Here is a 17,485-nt window from a genome sequence, read left to right as displayed (position 1 = left end):
TCGGCATAACAGTGGTCTAATCATGGGTGAACGGCGGGCCAACATGAATATATGGGCAGTACAGTGGTTCAATCATGGGTGAACGGCGGGCCAACATGAATATATGGGTAGTACAGTGGTTCAATCATGGCATAATGTCGGACAAATGTAGGCTGGACAGTGGTCCAATCGTGGCATGAACGTCGGCCCAAGGTTGGAAAAAGTCTCTTTTGGCCTAAATGCCAATGACGGTCTGACTTTCGTGCCGTTTTTTACCAATGTTACGCCAGCACTGGTCCATTGTTGGTGTGCTGCTTGGGGCAGTACTAACTATAGGAATGGGGCACTGCCCCTATCAACACATGCCAAAGTTGTGTCGTTTTCTGGCTCAAGACTGCTTTGTTAAATCATGAAAAACAGGAGTTTCACTGTACCTTACATGCCGCTCGCATAATCCTTGGCATGAATTGGAATAGGTGGGTTGCAGAAACCTAGAAGTCAGCTTCTCTGCAGAGCAAAAACCCCTTCACCATGGCAGCCAAACCTGTTTTGGGGCAGAAGTTGGATGCAGCGCAGAATACTTCTATGTCCAGCCTGATGTCATGCACAAACCTTCACTATTGACGCCCGTATTCACAAATGCGCCTCGACTCGACGCTCCACCTCCACTCCGTGGAGGCGAGATATCAGCCGCTCCTCCACTCAAGAGGCATTTCCGTTTCAAGAACCCCGCTCGGCTTTCACTCCGACGAGGCGCCCTCGAGAAACCATCCTCCACTCCACCTCCACCGAGCTGGCGAAAAGGAAGTATGGGGACGAGATTAAGAGCAAATTTTTTCGTATAAACTGCGTGCTGTCATGTGTAACATGCACAATTTCTAGCAAGGCGTGCTTCTGAATTAACTTCTGAAGGAAGATCGACGGTTACAATAGAAAAAACGCGCTTTCCGCACTGTGAGTAATGGCGCGGCCGGAAACGCGTTCGCATCTGGCAACACTCGCGCGAACAACATGCGCGAAACATCTGCGAGGGGCGAGCGGCGGATGCGCTGTAAAGTCGTCTGCTGCCAGTGCTTCTCGGCGCTTTGTAATGCCTGGACATGCAAGCAAGGCATTCAAAGGCGTAATTGCTACGGCGCTTCTTTTCTGCGTACGTCTCTTAAAAAAAAACAGAAAGAAAAAAAAAACGCTGGTCGGTCTCGGCCAAGCAGTCGCGACTGCGTTTCATTAGCCGACGCCTTGGGCGGCATGCCCACAGCTCTCGCGCGGCACTTTCGGGGACCAATAAGTCCTCTTCCTATCTGACAAGTTTCTTCATTTTTTAGCGCTGTTTCATTTTAGAGGTTCGGCTAGCAGCGACTCTGTTGTGAATGGTGAAGCGAAAATAGAAAAATCTTGCAGAGCGTACACTGCTCTGTTACTTTCGGGTGGTCATTTGTGCAACATTCCGCTGAAACAAACGCTGCTTGCGTTTGGAAGAACAGCTGGGAGCTGTATTCAGCAATGCGCAAAGCATGCCCGGAAAAGCAGAATGGGGTTCGAACGCGCACCCTGAGGCGCTGGGCTACGCACCGATATGCGTACGACACAGATGGCTGGCCGCGTACTTGGTCCGCGAGCGCCCACTTTGGTCGTCGTTCGCGCATATGGAATAGCAAAGTGATTGCTAGTCTTTTTTCACTGTCTTTTGAAGAGAACTGTGAGTGCAAGGAAAAGAGGGGTGCGCGGAAAGATAAGAAAGCAAAAAAAAAAAAAAAATTCTACGCCATGCCGCCGAGAACCACAGCCGAAGAGTTTTGCTAGCGTAGTCGATCGCTTCGGACGTCTCTACGTCGGTGCTCTATCGAAATGTCCTCGTCAGCCGAGAGCCAAAGTGTTCAGCCTTCCCAAGAGGCTACGCGGTTTATTTATACAAAGGAGGAACGCGAAGTGCTCAGAGCGCTTGTCGGGAAATATACAAGAACCATTGAAAATAAGCGCACAAATAGCGCTTCGATAGAAGCGAAAAACAAGGCATGGGAGAAGTTGTGCCTGGAGTACAACAGCCAGCCCAACATGCGGCCAAGAACTGCGGAGCAGCTCCGCAAACTATGGGATAATGAAAAGTCCAGGCGGAAAAAAACTGACTCCAAGGAGAAGCGTGATCTATATGCAACTGGTAAGTACCATTTTTTGACAACTTCGTAAATTTTCGACAATTCGATTTCTGTGGCCTGTGCTGAGAAACACACTCCTGCTTGATTGCAACAATGTATGCATGCTGCATGCAGGATCCTTGACCAGGTCATTTATAATTGCCCAGTGCCGCGAACCCGTTATCATATTTGATGCATGTTTATTTTTTGTTCTATGGAGCTTGGATAGAATATACTTTGATGTGCCAAAATTTTAAGAAAACTGCCTTCCGCTAAAAATGTTTGGTGTGTAATGGTGTGCGACTTCTGTCAGACAATTCCTCATCCCTCTTTTTTTTTTAGAATATTTGTGAGCTTAAATACAGGAATATGCATTAAGGGGGGACACGGCTCTTTGGCACCGAAAATCGACCCGAAAATCGGATTTTCAATTTTTTCATTTTCGTATTCCTCGCACCATTCCGCATCTGCACGCAAATTTTCATCCTTATACCCCGCGTATTTATGAAGTTATAGCGATTAAAAAATGCAGTACCACACCCACTGCCCTTTAAATTGTGGACAAACGACACCCAATTTCTATCGCCCGGCGCATGAGAACTACGCGCTCCACCGCGGCGATTTTGGTCTCGTTCGAAAGCGCGCGCTTTCGGCTTATTTTTTCTTTCGGAAAGCAACCCTGTGCGCTCCGCCTTTCCCCCAAAAAACAAACAAAAAGATAGCATGCAGCGCGCGCTACTATTGGCCGGTTAAGGCACGTGATCAAAATGGCGTCGTTTGGTTGGTTCCGGCAAGCTAGCCCTGGAATGCGGACTCCCAGCGACGCCATTTTGTCTTTCTGTCGACCACGCTAGTGCAACGCGAGAGTCATGCCAGGCGCGAAGAAGTACCGCTCTTTGCACAAGTTCGGGCGAAAGCAACCAAAGAAACGCGTTAAGAATGCGACATCGTTGCATACTGTGCAAGAAGCAAGTGCCAGTGCTGCGGGATTGTGTGACGATCACGTTGCGGGCGGCGACGCTTCTCCGATTCCGCTGGACAACGGCGCCGTTCTTCGTGCCGACTGCAGTCGTGTACGAATTGACACCGCGCCTGTCGCTAACAGTGACATAACCCAAGTGAGTGCCCGTGAGCAGGCTACGCTTGATAGACTGGTATCGACGCCGGCGACGGCACGAAAGACCACGCTGTTCGCCGATGCAAGTGGTGCGTCCGCAGAGTCAGATGCGGACGGAACAGCCTCCTATGCGGTAATTGACATCAGCATTGTGAATATCCTTCTGGATGCCGTGCGGTGCAAAACGTGTCGTGGATGCGTACGTTTAGTTACCAGTGACCGGAGCTATGGCCTCGCCGTAAAACTGATCGTGCTGTGCGACAACTGCGGTGAGATTGCGGCCGAGTGGAACTCGCGGAGGGTTGACGGCGAGAAAAGGTGCAATCCTTTTGAGCTGAATATTCTGGCTAGTCGAGCAATGCTTTCGACCGGTAACGGCCAGACAGCAATGAACGATATCTTTTCGGCGATGGGGTTGTCGCGGCGCGGGATGCACAACAAGACGTTTCAACGGCATCTGAAGAACACACTGCAACCTGCTGCTACCCGAGCCGCCACGACCGCTATGGCACAAGCCGCGCAGGCAGTGGCGAAGGTCTACGATGACTTGTGTTTTGGGCATAGGGGGAACATTGCCGTGTGCTACGACGGCACATGGATGACGGGCGGACACTCATCACATATAGGCGTCGGTGCCGTGGTGGAACTCTTCACTGGTTATGTGCTTGATTATGTGGTGTTATCAAACTTTTGTCTGGGCTGCGAAATTGGTCCCAAGCCAAACACTGACGGCTACGCACTTTGGAAATCACGCCACCAGTGCCAAAAAAACACCAACTCCAAGGCTGGTCAAATGGAGGTAGAGGCTGGCAAAATTCTGTTTGAAAGATCTCTGCAGCGCCACAACATGCGCTACACAACCATGCTATGCGATGGGACAGTCGCACATTTAATGCTCTTAAAGATGCTGCAATCTATGGCTACATTGAAATAGTCAAAGAGGACTGCATAAATCACGTGCACAAGCGTATGGGAGCAGCTTTGCGCAACCTCTTGCAGAGGCACAAGGGTGCAGGGAAGCAAAGTCTTGGCGGCAGAGGAAGGCTGACAGCTGATCTAGTTGACAAGCTGGCAATATATTATGGCCGAGCGCTTCGATCAAATGTAGGTGATGTGGATGCCATGCAGCGAGCTGTGATGGCGACATATTACCACATCACATCTACTGATGACTGCCCCAAGCACAGTTTGTGTCCTACCGGTGAGAAGTCATGGTGCCGCCACAACGCTGCAAAGGCAAAAGAGGAGCCTGCACCAAAGCACAATTACAGTCTGCCAAGAGATGTGGCTGATGCTCTTTTGCCTGTTTATAGTCGTTTATCAGAGAAGAGCCTGCTGCAGAGGTGCATTCGGGGGAAGACCCAGAACTCGAACGAAAGCTTCCACTCGGTCATCTGGACCTTGATCCAGAAAGAGCGGCACTCATCACTGTTTGCTGTGGAAGCAGCCACAGCAGAAGCTGTGCTGCGCTTCAATGCCGGCTGCAAGCATACAGCAGCAGCAATTCTGCAAGAATGCAGTACAAACGTGACAGCAACTGGCTCCAGGAGAGCTGAAGAAAAGGACTTGCATCGTAGCGCACGTTCTGCAAAGAAGCAGGCGGCTTCGCTTGGCGTTGCTAAAACAGAAAAAAGAAAACACCGCGACAGCATGCACCCCGACTATGCTCCTGGTGCATTTTAATAGCATGAGGTCTTTGGGGTTGCCCTTCCTGATTAAATGCCGTGAGGCTTGAGTGCTTCCGACAATCCCCCAATTTTGGTAGTGTTGCATTTTTGAAAGATCAATATCTCTGGTCCTGTTCTTGCTATTGCTTTAAACTTTTTTTTTCTAGAAAGGGAATCCTGAGAGTCTCATGAAACCAAGGTAAATGCAGTGACCACAAAAGAAAATTTGCTGAGAAGGTTATGTTGTCTTCGGTACCCAAATGGAATTTTCCTTTTAAACGTTTCCTATTGCGTAACTTTGGCTCAAATTGGCATAGGCCATTAATTTTCGCTTCAGATCACTTTCCACCTGTTTCTGATCTTGTTGACATATCAATCATTGACATAATTTACACCTACATGCTGTGAAAAGTTTTTCTTCGTTTTCTCAAAACTGCAATTTTGGAGGAGAGATATCTCTTAGTCTATTTGTGCTATAGCTCTCATTCTTGTCTTGTTAGAAAGAGAAAACCTTCGACAGTGCCGTAGGACAAAAATATGTATAGTTATTATGCGGCAACATTTACAGAATTAATTATCAATCTTAGGTGCCAACTTGGGCTTTTAGTCATAAAAGTTTGACTTATTGTAACTGGTTCAAATTCTTCTACCACGTTAATTCATGACTAGCGGCACTCTATGATCCTTCTAGATCACTCTGGCAGGGCTATTCTCATCATGCCATAAAATGTTTAGTAATTAACTCACCTCCAAACGAAGAACATGAATTAGGTAATAATTTGAAAGCTATTTGATCTACAAGAAAACTAATCAGATATTTGAAATCAGCATGCAAAAGTACATTAATGGTGCAAGTTTCAATCAGATCCACCCATAAATAAGGAAAAAAGTTTTAAGAGGGGTGTCCCCCCTTAAGGCCAACGAATCGTTTTGAGATATTATATGGTCTACACCACTCAGAATGTGAAATATACACACCAGCTTCTCGAAGTTTAACTGCACTAACAGCAATTTTTATTGACGGCTTAATTATTATGTTAAGCTGAAAACTATGCATATTCAAAAGGCATACATACGGGCTGGCACACTGGGGAAGAAAGTATTCCCTTTTGATCCAAACGTTGGGCATAAGGGGTCAGATCTACCCTTTCATTGACTGTGCATACATTAAGTTGTTATACATGCAGGTTTCGCATATGTACCATTTTGATTTCAGGAGGTGGATCACGAGGATGCCGTCCAATGAGCCCATCATTGGAGCTTGTAGGAGCATTGGCATCACATATGTCAATGCGGGTGGAAAATCCATACGACAGTGATGGCATTCACATGGGCGAGCCAGTATTAGCACTTCCACCGGCTGCCGTGCTCGACGCGATGGTGGACCCAGATCTTGACTGGACCGACATGCCTGGTAATTAGCCTTTTTTGTTGTTTCTACAGACTTGCAGCAATTGCTTTCAAGCATCCTTTTGAGAGACGTTTTGTATAGCATGCAGAGTAATCTGTATAAAAGGTTGAAAATATATATTATACAGTTGCTTGTGCATGACAGAGCGACCTTGCGGCTGCATTCTTATGTAGCATCAGTGCAATTTTCAGGGCCATAGATCAAAGCAAAATGGCTGCATGATGACACCAAAAAGGACCTTCATGTCATTGTTTACCTGGGATACTTGACATGCCGAATGAAACGACTCACACTCGTGCGTTCACCCTGGAGTGGCGGCCGCCTTTTGCATATTCATCCCTTAATAAGCAAGGCAGCATAAACTGCAGGACGAAGAGACAAACAAAGGGAACTAACAACTCAGCTCTTTATTTCTAAAAACACAGGTGATATCGAAGAATGGATGCATCATTTTGCCTATCTATTGGCCAGTTTTCATTCAAGCTTTAATTTTATCTTTCAGCCAAGAAAAACACTGTACCCTAGCATACATGACATTCATTCACTGAACAATGTTTCTATGCAGACGTCCTTAAAGATGTTGAATCAGCTGTGAATATATCCAATGATATTAAGTGATTTCATATAAGTGGTTGCATCTTCGCCATTATTTTCAATACCATGTACTCACTAAATTTTTAGCACATGCCTTGCAGCTTCGCTCCTGTGATATGATTTTGAATATCTGTGGTGTTGCTGATTGCTGCTGCTCTTTTATATTTGTTTATTAATTGATCTTTATTCAACATTTTTCTCTCATGACACAACAGAAAAAAAAAATTCTAAATCAACTAAAAATGATGTAAATTCCTAATGAGAACCGTTGTATTCAAAGCATGCAAAACTGCCTGCAAGTGTGAAGCTCTGCTGTGGACTTGTTTATGAGAATTGTTTCATTAACAGCTGCAGAAAGTTTTGCTAAAAAAAAAAAAGATGCGTGGTGCTAGAGCAATATACCAGATAAGCAAACAGAGCTATCCTGCAATCACATGTCCCTTAAGCAATCTATGTACAGTATCATGCTACTATGACTAAACAGTTGTGCTGTAGCCATTCTCGAAGATCCTGGTGAAGCAATGCCCGATTCATATTCGTTCGCAGGCACAGGTAATCAACTAACAGACAGCATATATTGAATGAACAAACTATATAAAAAAGCTTCCTCTATTTTTTGCTTGCTATGCATTAAGTGAAGCTGGAAATCAGTATTTGTAATGTTTTGAAGTGTTCTTGTACTCATCACACTTTACTTTTTGTTGATATTTATGTGCAAGTTTCAACTCTTTTATTAGGCCCATCATGCCGAAACAGGACGCCATCCCCTGTGATGCCCATGTCACCAGCTCGAAGGCCGGAAACACCACCTTCTGCCAGTGTGAGGACCACAGGCACCAATGGGGTAACATCTGTAGAAGGCAGTCAAGCTGGGGGCCGGATTGCAGCTATAAAAAGCATGCTAGCCCCCGAGACCGAAGCCCGCTACAAAAGCTTTGAGGAAGCGGAAGAAAGAAAGCGTCAGTTACACACACTGCGAAGGAAATTGCTGCGGGGAAAATTAATAATTCCGACTCGGCGATGGAAACATGAAGATAAAAAAAACGAAATGGATCTAGAATTCGAAAGACAGAAAAGAAAAATGGAACTGGAACACCAAGAAAAAAAGAGCAAATTAGAGATTGAGCTGCTCGAAATGGAGAAAAAAGTAAAGGAGCAGCAACTTGCAATGTTAGCATCACGCAGCGATTCGCAACAGCAATAATAGAGGGGCACCTATTTTTTTATGGTTCTGCATAATATGCAAAATGAGTATTTGGAACCCGCCTTTTGTCAGTGGTCTGGATTGCTTAGGTCTTTCATAATCTTTTTTTAAATCAATGTAAAGGAACTAACATCCAGCTCTTGCATGTAGGCCTCTCTTCCACTCTGAGTGATTATTTTTAAATATACAAATATCTAGATTACTTGCCGTAAGAATCAAGACAGGATAATTTAAATGAATGCTTCTTGTTCCCTTTCATTTCAGTTCCTCTTTGTGCCTTTCATACGTATGTTTTAAAAAGTGCCCGTCGTTTTTCATACTACTGTGTTTTTCATAATCTAATCAATTATGTGACAGATCATGTACAGCCCTTTCCTTTATTATTGTGTGGAAAACTTGATGTAAGGGTGCCACAAAATGATGAATTTGTATTGTGTATTCTAATTATTATTTTTTATATAACATTCTGCTAATAGTTTGTGAAAGTAGATATAGCATGCCAATTGGGTGTTGCAGTTCAGATATTAGCAAGCAGGAACCGTGGTAACGAGCAGGAATTACAGGAGCAGCATCGGCATCATAAAAGGACGTGGGGATGGATTGGCAGAGTCTTTAAATTTTCCAAATTTTTCATCGCATTAGCTTAAAGTAGAAAATCAAAATGTGGGTAGTATAGATTATTCAGGCTATTATTATTGGCATGATGACAGCACGGACGACACAAACGATAAGCACAACAGGGACGCAAAAATGAAGAAGTTACTGAAAACACCTCGCGATCACACGAGCACGTGCACGACTGCCATTGATTGTATCAACAGGTGCAGGGTGTGGCAAATGGGGTTGCTGCCTCGTCCTTTGGGGTAGATGGACAGCAGGAATGGGCACAGCAGGTGGGCAAGGTTCGTTCCGCATGCAGGCGATATTATGCAGTGCAGCACAAGCTGTGGTTATAAGCATTGAATGCTCCAACTTGTGCTGCAGCCGCATGTCAAGGCATGGGAACCGCCTTTTCCACACACCGAACGCCCGCTCCACTGTATTTCTCGTTTTGATGTGGGCAGCCTGATACCTGCATAAGAAGAACAGGTCTTAAAGACATCTTAAACACAACATATGACACTGATGGATTTGAAACTCAAGAAGTAAGCTTGTTGCTGTATGTTGTTTCACAATTTTACGTACCTCGATTCTGGGCTGTTTGGGGCTCCAGGATTTGCTAGTGGTGTCATCAGGAATGACATGCAGGCATATCCTGCATCTCCGAGCAGCATTCCAGGAAGTCTCTCGGTTTCATATAGGACCCGTGCACGACTATTGTCGAAGATTCGACTGTCATGCACGGAGCCAGGCCAGGCCAGCCAACAACAACGTCATAAAATTGCAGCTGGGGTCCCGTGATGGCCTAGAAAGAGAAGCAAATTTAAATAGGTTGAATAGATTGCAGCAATGAAAAAAGTAATGAGTGCTGCTTCGTAAGTTATTCTTTGGTGAGATCAATTGAATTCGAAAGTGCTGAAATCTGTATAAGCATCAATACATATTGGCAATGGGCAGCAATTGATTGAAGCTGCATTTGAAATAAGAATCTAAAATTGTGATGTGCATAATTACAAACTGAAAACTCGAGTCAAGTATCAAATATAGTTTTTGTCATTGGTGTCTACATATATAGACGTGCATGCAGAATCCTGGCATGTCAATTTTTGCATGCAGCAGAGTTTTCATGTCAACTGGGAGAATGTGATCTTTTTTCCTACACTTCTGCAATCAATGTATCATGCTGTGTGCTTCGAAATGTTAAAATTTTGGCCACATATTATTTTTCCTTCTAACATTGCCCCACCAATATGTATTTAAATGCTCAGTAAAAGTGTCTTGATGGTTCAATAAAATATGATCCAATAGAAATATTGTGTGAATTTGCATGGTCGCGAGCAGCGCGCTTGCTGCTGTCACGGCCTAATATATATACTTTCATTTTATTATATCCTCTTTATTTCAGTACACCATCAATTGCCTAAGCGATGCCAGAAAGCCCGTTATGAATGAAATGAATGAAAATAGAATCAATTTGTGCTGGGGCAGCATTATGGCTGATGGTTAGCGAAATAAATTGTACATTACAAATATCGTTTCGACGCGAATGCACACAATATGCCAAATTTAACACTGCCAATTAAAATTGAACGCTCACCTGCGCATTGATAGAGAAGTACCCCTTCCGGTTGCGGTAAACTTCTCCGTTGGAGCCTCCAGGGTTTTTAATGCGCACATGAGTACAGTCAATGCACCCTGTCACTCCCGGAAAGTTTGCAATTTTGTAAAAGTCTTTCATCGCGGCATCGAATTCGGAAGCCGCCTGCGGGAACTTCACCACACGAGCAAACAAGGTGCTCGCTATGAGCTCTGAAATCCGTTTGACAACGCGGCACACGGTGGGTTGTGACACATTCACTAGGTCACCAGCGACCACTTGGAACGTTCCGGCGCCGTAGAACCGGAGCGCGACCAGCAGCTGCAGCATCGGCGAGAGCGGCAGGCCACGATTGTCGGCGCTCGGCATCAGCGGCAGCCTTGTCAAGAGGTAGGCCACGGTCTCCTTTGTGAACCAGTACCTAGAGAGGAATTCACGGTCACTAAAATGTTCCAAAGGATTAAGTCGGTCCCGCAGGCGACGTTTTGGCCCACGATGAACTTGGATGTTGCCGTGAAAGGTTTCATCAACTCGGAAAATAAAGTCTACGAAGCGCGCAAACGATGCGATGCCCGCCATGTTTACAAGTGAAGTGGCGGTCGAGGAGCGGCCAAGGTAGCGTCGTCGCCGACTCGAGATTCTCGAGAAAACTTGAGTTTTCTCCGCCGCTGGAGGAGCGATTCGAGTGGAGTTTGCTTTCTGAAACGAAAAACAGGCCTCGAGGGCCGCTTGGAGTAGAAGTTCGAGTGAAGGCGTGTTTGTGAATACGGCGGTGAGAGCCTGGAGGAGGCAGGGGCGGGGGAGGCGTTATGAATGGCACTCACAAACGGAGGGGTTCTTAATCCCATAATTGCGACAACAATTAAGAAGAGGGCTGCAGGAAATGGACGTGGCCATTATTGCCACAATAGACGTCTCCTGCACTGCACCTAATTTCTGCCCCCAAAACAGGTTTGGCCACCATGGTGAAGGGCTTTTTGCTCTGCAGAGAAGCTGACTTCTAGGTTTCTGCAACCCACCTATACTTTAATTTCACTCTTTTGTGTTCTCCACCGTAGATCACATATGTGTAGCGAATAAGCTAGGCAGGGAGTGTTTTAGGAGCTTGTGTTTATTTTGACCCACATATATCGTCTGTTTCTTTAATATAGATGATGACAATTGGGAAGAAATCGTCAATGATCAACCATCACCAGCTGGTACTATTGAAAGTGGGGCAGGTACAGCAGCTCCAGAAGCCCCAGCACTATGCAAAACACCGTTGCAGAAAGCTGCTGCAATGCTGCTTTTGGGCCTGCTAATAGGTTCACCGCTGCTGATGCTGTGGCTGCTGCTGACAATAGCAGGGTACCGAGAGGGCGCATGGCTCTGCTCAATAAATCCCTGGGGAAAGAGAACTGCATGAGAGCTTCCCTCTTCCGTGAGGAGCATGATGTGTGAATAAAACTGCTGGTGAAGGACCATCAGTGTCCTGGAGGAACGCGAAAGGAAAAAGGCGTTCGAAGACAACATTCGCCAACTCGAGCTCCAGCAAAAAAAGATGGAAATGGATAACCTCCAGCAGAAACACAAGCTGGAGATGGAAACTGAAGAAAAAAAGCGAACTTGAGGTTGAAATTCGTGAAATAGAACAAAATATTAGGCTTGAGCAACTAAAGAGGCTGTGAGAAGCAACAAAATAGAGTTGCTTAACTTCAATGAAACTGGAAACTAGTGTACAGAATGGTTACATTAAGCACTTTTCACGTGCACAAACACAACTTTGTTGTTCACCTGCTTGCATGCTTGACAAGCTACCACAATAAAATAAGTGGTAGGAAGGTCATGCAACACTCCTTTTCTGCCAACATGGCTGGTAAAGATAATCTGATGTGAAGATCATGTTTATATATGAAATTGTCACAGTATACACAATTTGACATATGAACTCTAGTCAACAAATGTGAAGAGAATTCCTTTACTCTACAAAGGCTTTCTCTTAATGACAGATGAACATACGTGGATATCCATGTGAGGCCTGGTAAGACTGCGAGAAAACATGGGTCTGTCTATAAACCCCTTAAAGGATCCTGCATTCTATCACACAGTATATGCAGTAACACAAATGCTTGTCCAGTTGAACAATGAACAAGCCATGCAGCTGCCCTGTGGGACACTACAGCTGTTAAACCTGCACCATGTGCATCAGTTTTCATGCATGGGCCCCAAGCACGTCAAAGATGTGTTCTTAGACGCATACAACTAAATACACTGCTTACTCCTGCCCGATCTTTTCTATACAGAATCATACATTCCCCTGCATGCCCAAATTGCCCAGAACACTATGCAAACTTGGAGCATTGCATCTTTTCATGCCGTGTCGCCCTCCAATCTCCTCACTTTCCACACCCTCCTCCCCCAACGTGGCGGGCATGGTTAGCCTCTGACCAGCTGCAAGATCAGTTGGCCTTGGTGACCCTGGCCCAGGACATTCTTAACGCTTAATGCAATGCGTTTAATAAAGTTGTTTCCTCCTCCTTCCTCCACACACTTTATCTGCCTCTTCGTTGATTCGACTCGTAGCATTACAATGACTGCAGCACATATTCCACCCTTTGTATGCTCATTCGGTGCACCTCCGAAAATGCGACATCCATAGCATGGCATGCGAATTCGAAAGAAGCTATCCGGTGAGCGACGCCCCTTCTGGTAGTAGCCATGTTGAAAAAATGAACGAAGTCAGCTTCAAGACAGCCCCCGAACTAACTTGAAATTTGACCCAACTTCGATCGAGTCAAGTCGAGCGCAAGTCGCTTTTCAAGTCAAGCACGATTTATGGCATGCATTGCAGCTGACTTGGAATTGCCGGAAATCAAGTCCGAGTCAAGTCTACATTCGAGGGTAAGTCTCAGTTTTAATATTGGTAGCCTGCTGTTATCAAAAAGCGCAAAAGGACAGTTTTGGACTATTCTTGGCCGCATCAAGGATGCAGCACATTTGTTAGTGTTTTTTTGGCTTCCACTAGACCTTGTAAAGGATGTACATCTGGATTACATGCACCTGGTTTGCCTAGGTGTAATGCGCAAGTTACTGCTTTTGTGAATGCGGCGAGTTCCTTGGAGACCTTTGACGAGAACAGACGTGCATCGCTGCGCTCCCGCAAAGCTCCGCCCCCTTTTCCCAGCGGCACTCCGCTCCCAACCACCGGCGCGACCGGTCGCATGGCGCGTCCGCTCTAAGGAGTACGGGCGCGTTCTCTCCCGTCGCACGCTCGCCTGGACGAGTACGTGCGCATCACCATCGGCGCTGACCGCGACTTCTTGTCGCGTGCTCGCCTAAACGAGTGAACGTGCGGCTACTCGTGCCGCCGCCGACCTTGGAGCATGGCGCCCGGTCCTGATCATCGTCGGCTGCCCGTGTGCCGCACCCGTGGACGACAGTCTTGCGGCCCCCTGCGGCAGCCCGGGTGCCCAGCGGCTGTGACTGTGCGCTCGGTCCCAATCATCTTCGGCTGCCTGGGTTCCGCATCGGTGGACGACAGCCTTGTGGCCCCCTGCATCAGCCTGGATGTCCTACCACTGCGACTTTCCTTCGCCGTGACTCTCCTTCCTGCCCCATGTGTGTGTGCTGTGTTGGTGTTTCGCTTCTGACTCCATCCTGACTGACGGTACCTCCGGCTGACCGGGGACTATTGCGGCCCACCCTTCTGCTGCCGAGTGAGCAAGCGCCGACACACCGCGCCGCATGCCGCAGACTGGGTGAGCAGACTTCGTTTCACCGCGAGCCCGCTTCGGCGCGGCCGCTCCCCGCGATTGCCACTTCGCGTCTCAGTCGTTCCGCGCTGCTCCGCTAGGGGCGCGACGAGATCGCTCTTCCCGCCCACTCTCTCCCTAGTGGCCCGCGCTGCCCCGTCGCGTAGGCCCCACCTCCCGGGGAAAATTTTCCGCCGGCGAGCGCGTCACTCTCCTTGCGACCGCCGAGCGGACTGGACCCCGTACTCGTGCGCTCCCGCCGCCTCGGTGGCTGTTACCCATGCGTCTTCGATGCTTCACCATGGCCTCCGCTGCCCAGCAGCAACGCGTCCGAAGTGCTAGCGCGGGTGGTGACCCCTCCGATATTGCGTTCTGCCTCAAGAGGAGCGCTTGCCAACTCTTCGAAAGACACCACCAAACCCGCCACATCCTCGATGGTGCCGCGTCCCTGGCGCTTCCGTGCCGACGCAGCCGCCCGCCCCGTGCCCTCGCTCGGGACTCCCCGGTCCAAACGCGCCGTATGGCCAAGGCCAAGGCAACAGAGGCGGATTTCTTACGAAGGCCGAGGGAGCCTCCGCCGCCCCCTTCCAAGAAGAAGAAATCGACGCCACCTGTCGACAGTAACAAGGATGTGCCTGCTGACCGGGATGATCCGGCGTCGGGGGCCCTGGCCTCACAGGGCTTGAGCCCTCTTGTCCGGCTGGCGCTGGCCTTGCAGGGCCACCCAGTTCCACGGGTGGCAGTAGAGGACCCCTCGGCCTGTGGCTCGCCCGCACCCGGAGAGGCTTCCGTCCAGGGAGCCCCACTGGACCATCCGATGGCCTCGATTCCCCCTGATGATGACCCGGAGGATTCGGAGAGCCCCCCACCACCAGCTCGACCTACCCGGGAGTCCCTCCTACAGAGCCAGGAGGACGAGGTCTCGTATCAGGTGCCAGGGGAGGTCGAGTGGCAGACACAGGGCCCAAGGAGGCGCCGCCGTGGACCTCGCCAGCACCTTCCATCAGAACTGCCACCGGGTCGAGTGGGCACTGCCCTTTTCCAGCCAACCCAGAGAGGGATCTCCTTCTTAAGCCGCTCCAAGGTGACCATCGAGGGCAGACCTGGCTGCTACACCAGGGGTCCTGGCGGTGAGGGTCAACCCCTCACGGAACATTGTGGTGGTTGATGCTGCCACCGAGGCAGCCCTCACCGAGCTTCTGGACATCCAGACCCTGGCAGGGGTTGCAGTCCGGGGCCGTCCAGCCTCTGAGAGGGGCACCTCCATGGGGTATATCCATGGGGTGCCGATGGACATCGGGGAGGACCTCCGGGCTGCCATTGAGGCACCTGTCCCTGTGCTAGGAGTCCACCGGGCTCGGGGTAGTGCACTCCGGGTGCGATTTGGAGTCCCGGTTCCTCCTGCCTGGGTGACTATGTTCCGACTGCGCCTCCCAGTCCGACCAGCTCTCCCACGTCCAATCCAGTGCGGTCGCTGCGGCCGCTTGGACCACGTCACGGCTTCCTGCCAGGAAGCCATCCGTTGCAGGCGGTGTGGCTGCCACCATCAAACTAACACCTGCAATGCTGCGGCTCCCCGCTGCACCAACTGCGGAGGACTGCACTCGGCGGACACCCCCTCCTGCCCCCGTTGGCAGGAGGAACATCAGGTGGCCGCTGCAATGGCAGCTTCCCTCCAGCCTCTCTCACGAAGGGAGGTGAGGGCCAGCCTGCGGGAGAACCCGGGCGCCCCCACATATTCCAGGGTCCTCCAGACACCTCCCCCGGCCCCAGGTGACTGAGGACGGCGGACTGGCCTCCCCCTCAACATCGGCGAATGGGACTCCGGCCGGTCCGCTGTCCCCGGCCACATTGAATGGGAGGTTGGAGGAGCTCTCCCGGACCCTGGCTTCAGGATATTTCTCAGAAATGTCTAAAATTTTTATTCAATCATGGCCCGATAATCCTTCCTCTTCTACCTGCCACTGAGGCAGTTTAGCTGCCATTCCTGAAAAATTTTAAAGCCTGCTCTCCCTCCAGATACGCAACTGCAATTCTTTTCATGCATTTAGTCCTTCACTTACTAACCTTTTAAGCCGATTGTGCATATATGCCCACATAAATGTAGCCTGTGCTTTTATTTGTGCCTGCAGACTTGCTCTGTAAAGTTCAGTGATAGTTTTGTTAGCTATTTTTATATAATTGTTTTTCATGGGTGGCATAAAATGCATTAATTTACCTTTGCTTGAGCATAAATTTGTTTTTCTCTTGAACAAAGTGGTCAACACATTGTAGTCAAATTAAATGATGACGACTCTGGCTATTGGGCACAAAAAGCTGGCTTTTGGATGATTTGTGCTTCTTGCCTCCAGAAATGAGGCACATTGAAGGCCTGCTGAAAGCAGGTGCAACACCAGGAACTGAGTGGAAAGAATTGCCATGCACTCCAAGGCATTTGGTAATAATCACGTATTTGCTTGTGGCTGTGTGTCCTCTAAATGTGTGCCAATCAAGTGTCGTGAATAGACATGAGGCAGCAGTAACAACTAATTGCCAAGTGTCTAACTTGCTGTGGCAGGCTAAGCCAATATGTATCAGAATACATTTTTTTCCAATTTCACGACATGCATTTTGATGTCGTGAACAGTAACAGAACGCAGTAACACAACCAGTTATTTAGCCCATGTGTACAGCTGTGTTGAATCTTCCTAACCGTGACGCCTCCTGCGAAGTGAAGTTGTCGAAGTTACGACGCGAAGTTCAAGCTGCGTGTTGTTGAATTTGCACGCAATCACGGAAACCGGGCTGCGGGAGGCATTTCGAAGTCAGTGAACAATTGGTTCGGGACTGGCTCAAACCCACCAGTGTGCTAGATAAGGGAACAAAAAAGACGAACCGTGGCAAAAAAGCTCGCTGGCGGGAGCTGGAGAATCGCCTGCGCACATGGGTCTTAGAACAATGAGCCGAAGGCAGGGGCCTGTCAACTGTGCAGCTCCGGCTAAAGGCGAAGACCTTGGCAGCCGAGACAAATGCTGCTGGCTTCAAGGGCGGTCCGTCGTGATGTTTCCGCTTTATGTGGCGGGATAAGCTTGTGATGAGAGTGCGCACTACAATGGCCAGACGCTGCTTTATGATTTTCAGGAGCAACTGGACAACTTCAGTGCTTTTATGAAAAAGGAAATTGAATCCAAGGATATTGGCGCGAGCCACATTATCAACATGGATGAAGTCCCGCTGACTTTTGACATTCCGCTTAGGAGAAGCGTCGCTGAGAAAGGCGAGAAAGCTGTTACAGTGGGAACAACAGGGCATGAAAAGTTTCATTTCACCGTTGTTCTCGCCTGTTGCGCGGATGGAACGAAGCTGCCACCCATGCTTATTTTTCGGCGCAAGACTCTGCCCAAGTACCTCTTTCCTCCCAGTGTGGTGACCTAGGCAAACGCAAAGGAATGGATGGACGAGGAAATGATA

At 48.4% G+C, this 17,485-nt stretch overlaps 1 protein-coding gene across 4 annotated transcripts in view; it reads right to left on the bottom strand.

The window, feature by feature from the left end:
• LOC146188633 (uncharacterized) overlaps positions 1 to 17,485 on the bottom strand; it is a 200,176-nt gene that overhangs the window by 101,851 nt on the left and 80,840 nt on the right. The gene's annotated exons all lie outside the window — the stretch shown is intronic.

Source organism: Amblyomma maculatum, chromosome 5 (assembly GCF_055883805.1).
Source record: "Amblyomma maculatum isolate TAMU_Amacu chromosome 5, ASM5588380v1, whole genome shotgun sequence".
In the NCBI taxonomy this organism is placed as follows: domain Eukaryota; kingdom Metazoa; phylum Arthropoda; class Arachnida; order Ixodida; family Ixodidae; genus Amblyomma; species Amblyomma maculatum.
Note: the sequence above shows the minus strand (reverse complement) of the source record. Positions and strands in the feature narration are given on the sequence as shown.